Raw genomic sequence first — 5,738 nt, 5'->3', positions numbered from 1 at the left:
GGACTAATATTGAAGCTGAAACTCCAATACTTTGGCCACCTGATGCAAAGAGCGGACTCATTTGAAAAGACCTTGATGCTGGGAAAGATTGAGGGCAGGAGGAGAAGGGGAGGACAGAGGATGAAATGGTTGGATGCCATCACCAACTCAATGGACATGGCTTTGGGTAGACTCCCAGAGTTGGTGATGGTCAGGGAGGCCTGGCATGCTGCAGTTCATGGAGTTACAAAGAGTCGGACATGACTGAGTGACTGAACTGGAACTGGATTATGGATTGAATGTTTGTGTTCTCCCCCAAATTCATATGTTGAAATCTAATCCCCAGTGTATTTGGGGGTGGGGGCCTTTGGTACATAATTAGGTCATTAGGGTGAAGCCCTCATAAGGGGGATTCTTTTAAGGGATTAGTGCCCTTAAAAGAAGAATCCAGAGAAGTAGCTCACACATTTTTTTCCTCCATGTGAGGATGCAACGAGAAGTCAGCAGTCTGCAAACCAGAAGAGAGTTCTTATCAGAACTCCTAGCCTCCAGAACCATGAGAAATAAATTTTTGTTGTTTATAAGTCACCCAGTCTAGGGTACTTTATTATAGCAGAAGGGACAAGCTACCCACTCCGGTATTCTTGGGTTTCCCTTGTGGCTCAGCTGGTAAAGAATACACTTGCAATGTGGGAGACCTGGGTTCGATCCCTGGGAAGATCCCCTGGAAAAGGGAAAGGCTACCCATTCCAGCATTCTGGCCTAGAGAATTCCATGGACTGTATAGTACTTGGGTCACAAAGAGTCAGACACAACTGAGAGACTTTCACTTCACTTCACTTGAAACAGACTAAGACTTGCCCTATTAGGAAGTCTGAATGCCAGCCTTCAAAATTGTGCATGTGGAAATTCTAAGAGCTAAAGCCATTCAAACTCAATAACTGTGTCATTTCACCTCCAGAGCTTTATCTCCTTTTCCAAGCCCATCTCTCCAACCAGTCCAAGCTTCTTGCCACTTCTGAGTACACCCTAAGTTTTCTTATAGTTGTGTCTTTTCTCCACAGAAATATCTGATGCCCTTAGCTTTGTATGTCCAAATTCATCATATCCTCAGAGTCCCCAGACAGCAGATTCCCCCTCCTCTGAGGAGTGAGGGGTCTGAGCCCCACATTGGGTTTCCCAGCCCAAAGGTCCTGCACCACAAAGACAAACCTCAAAACATCTGACTTTGAAAACCAGCATAGCTGACATTAGGGAGACCCAGAAAACTGTAGGAAACTAAGACTCTGCTCTTACAGGCAGCACACAAAATCTCACACACTCTGAGTCTCAGCATAGAAGGAGCAGTTTGAAAAGTGCCTGGGTCAGCCCTACTTGCTGATCTTGAAGAGCCTCCTGGAAGGGCAGGAGGCAGCTGGGACTCTCCTGGTGATTAAGAAGCTGGTGGCAGCCGTTTTTGTGATCTTGTTCTACCATGCTAACACCAGCTCTGGAAGGCACCATTTTGGAATCCTCTCTTTAGCTTACTAGTGCCAAGGACCTGCTCCACCAAGCCACACACCTACATCAGTCACACCCCACCAGGCCTCGCAAACAGCTGCATGGGGAGCCTGCCTCACCCAACAGAGCACCCGCAACACCACCAAGCTGCCAGGCCTTACAACTAGCTGTGCTGAGATGACCTGCCCACCAGCAGCCCCACAGGAGTCACACACAGCTGGACTCACAGCCCAGGGGTCCTGCCCCTCCCACCTTGACACTCCCAGCAACCACACAAGGCAGTGCAACAGTCAGCTGGGCCAAGGGCCAGTCCCACCTACCAGCATGCACTCGGTGCTTGCCCCAAATACAACAGAAGGGCACACGCAGCCCACATAGAGGACCCCTGGAGCTTCTTTCTCTGACAGTCAGAAGGAAGCACACTGATGAGCCCCAGAGAACATCTCCTACATTGGGCTACTTCTGCCAAGATCAGGAGAGAAAGGACCTACACAATACACAGAAATAAACAAGAGAATTCAGAAAAATGAGGAGACAGAGGAATATATTCCAAATAAAAGGACAAAACAAAAACCTCAGAAGAAGAGCCATGTAAAATGAAGACAGGAAATCTACCAGATAAAGAGTTCAAGGTAATGATCATAAAGATGCTCACCAAACTCAGAAGAATGGATGAACACAGTGAGAATTTCAATAAAGAGTTAGAAAACATTAAATAAAGTCAATCAAAGCTGAAGAATACAATAACTGAGATGAAAAAATAAACTAGGGAGTATCAACAATATATTAGATGATATAGAAGAATGGATTAGCAATCTAGATGACAGAGTACAGGAAATAACCCAAGGTGAACAGAATAAAGAACAATCTTTTTAAATAATAAGAGTTTAAGAAATCTCTAGGACAAAATCAAACATACTAACATCTGATTATAGGGGTTCAAAAAGGAGAAGAGAGAGAGAGAAAAGCAGAGAAATATTTGAAGTAATAACTGAAAACTTCCCTAACCTAGGAAAGGAAGTGAATATCCATAAGCAAGAAGCACAGTAAGCATCAAACAATATGAACTCAAAGAAATCCATAACAAACACATGATAATTAAAATGTTAAAATTTTAAAAGGGAGAATCTTAAATACAGCAAGAGAAAAGCAACTAGTTATGTGTAAGGTAACTCCCAGAATACTAACAGCTGCCTTTTCAGCAGAAAATTAGCAGGCCAGTACAGAGTGGTACTATATATCAAAGAGTTGAAAGGAAAAAAGTTTCAACCAAGAATACTCTACCTGGCAAGGTTATAATCCAGAATTGAAGCGGACATAAAGAATTTTCCAGAGAAACAAAAGCTAAAAGAATTTGGCACCACTAAACCCTCATGTACTGTTGGTGAAACTGTAAACTGGATCGCCCACTATGGAAAACAGTATGGAAGGGAGGGGGTCTCAAAAAATTAATATAGAACTATCATATGATCCAGCAATTCCATTCCTAGGTACATACCCAAAGAAAATGAAAACACTGATTTGAAAAAACATTTGCAGCCATGTTTATTGCAGCATTATTTAAAATAGCCACAGTATAGCTAAAAATAATGCTAATATCCCTAATAATAATGCTGCTTCATCCAATTGTCTATCGGCTGTAGAATGGATAAATAAACTGGTATAGTCACAACTTTATTTGGAATGTTTTATAACCATGAGAATGAACAACTGCAGCTACATGCAATAATGTGGATGACTCTCAAAAACATTAGGTTGTACGAAAGAAACCAGACATGAGAGGCACATATTATTATGATTCTACTGGGTAGGCCAAAACATTTGTTGTTACATTTTGTGGAAAAAGCCAAACGAACTTTTTGGCCAACCCAGTATTTATTAAAAATTGAAAATAGACCAAACTAATCCTAAACATTGGTTACTCCTGAGGAAGATATCATATCTGGAAAGGGGTAGCTGAGCTATTCTAGGGGGAAGGGGGGTGACAATGTTCTGTCTCTTGATCTGAGTGCTGGTTACATGAATGTACAACTTCGTGAAAATCCACTAAAAATTTTCTGAGTATATGCTATACATCAATAAGAGTTTTGCGAAAATAATAATAATGCTGTTTTCAACATGTCATTGCTTAAATCTATAACTAACCAATTTTTAATGAAGGACACTTAAAAAATGAAGGATTCCAAATATTCTTAGAAATAAAAATACATGTAACTGATTCTACTTCTACATTTCTGGTAGGATTTTTTTCCTGAGCTATAAATACATATTCATAACTACACAATTGGAACCTAGATTCTTTCCAGGAATGAACAACTGAAAATGTCTAACACTAAATTTGTTGTATCCCCAAAACCTATATTCCCCTCTCCTATCTTCTATATCTCAATAAATGGCATTCACAGTCAAAAACATCACCTCATCTGACTTTCTACATTTTCCTTACTGCCCAAACCAATAAATACTGGGCATGATTTATAGGACTCTGGCCGATGTCAAGACTATCACTCAAGGCCAGAGTTACCACAGTAATTCAGTTAACAACTGCAAAGAACTGACAGGAAAAAATTAAGAAAAAGAAGGGCAAGAGTGTACATAGCTGAGAATGTCTTTGAGTTGGAAGTGTCTTTTACTTGAATAGAACTTTTACTCTAGAGATTTAGAAGTCCATCTTTCTTCTTTTACTGGCCTTTCTTCAAGGCCCTAGCCTCAGTATTATTGATAAACCAGACTATTTTCCATTACCCAAACACAGAATGTCCTTTCAAGCCTCCATATTTTTCCTTAGGCTGTTTTCTGTGCCTGAAGACACCTCCTTCTCCTTCAAGGCCAAGTACCCAAATATGATAGTTAAATTTAATCACAGTCTTCTGATTACACTGGTTTTTCCTTTAGTAAAAGTCAAATTAGTGTCCCCACTGAGTTTAGTATAGCAAAGTAAAGAGAAGCTAAAGAGAAAACTGTCTGTCTGCAAAGGATCAATATCCTAAGAAAGGACTCCTGTGATCGCAATAAAATGGCTCCCAAAGTTACTGCCACGGTGGGTCCCCTTACGTGTGAGTGCTCAGTCATGTTCGACTTTTTGCGGCCCTTTGGACTGTAGACCACCAGGCTCCTCTGTCCATGGAATTTTCCAGGCAAGAATACTGGAGCAGGTTGCCATTTCCTACTCCAAGTAATCTTCGCACCCAAGGATCAAACCCAAGTCTCTTACATCTCCTGCATTAGCAGGTGGTTTCTTTACCACTAGTGCCACATGGGTCCCTCTCACAAGGAAAGTGAAATTTCCTTAGTAGAAGACTGAGGAAGCAGTATCCCCAATTCCTCATAGTTCCGACAGCCTGAGGAATTTTCTGCACCTCAGGATCCACATCAAGAACCTGGCATTTAATACCCACTGGGCCATTTCCCCAAACCCACCAACTTATCATTGCCCTTTTCAGATGGTGCATCTTAGTATTACTTACTTCCCAGGCAAACTCTGTGGAAATACCACACTAATCATGTCACATATTTTCAAGGTTGATACCACTGGCTGAGTTTGAGCTTCAGACTTCAAAAAAACGGATTTTTAGATTTTTCCACAGTTATATGAAAAATTGCCTTTTTTAAGGCTAGAAAGATGAAAACATAATTAGTTTGCTTAAACTGTCCAATATCAATGATTTCCTCCAGAATTTATGGAAATAGTTTAAGACTCTGAAGTAAAGGGCAATTTTGATAGATTCCTCCACTATGAAAAGCTGCCCAGAAAAGAACTATAAATGATACTGAAGGATACTCACTGGGAAGCTTGCTGGGGAGCTGTGAGTGGAACCATGATGCTCACTGGGGCTGTATGGGTAAGAATTCATACACTGTGGGTATGTCAAATAGAAAAAGACAGGGGTCTGACTGAGGAACTAGGACCACAAGCAGAATAATAATACAGTTTCTTTTAAAAAATAAAAATTTTAAAACCTCCTATTCAAAAATATTTTATTGCTGATTCTTTAACAAAACCTGGTCAAATGTTAATATAATACTATTAAATCAAAAATAAAATTTTGGTGTAACACTATGAAATACTTAAAGAAATATTAAGTAACTGGGGAAATAAAAGATCAAAAAATGTTAATACATACACTTGAAAGGTATTTATAATAAATACATCATTTATTTATAATAACTATACATGCATATATTATATAATATAAATATATAATTTAACATATAATTTTATAATATTAATAAACATATTATTATTTAATAATAAATAA

The sequence above is a fragment of the Bison bison genome, unplaced genomic scaffold (assembly GCF_000754665.1).
Source record: "Bison bison bison isolate TAMUID 2011002044 unplaced genomic scaffold, Bison_UMD1.0 scf7180017864362, whole genome shotgun sequence".
Taxonomy (NCBI): Eukaryota; Metazoa; Chordata; class Mammalia; order Artiodactyla; family Bovidae; genus Bison; species Bison bison.
Note: the sequence above shows the minus strand (reverse complement) of the source record.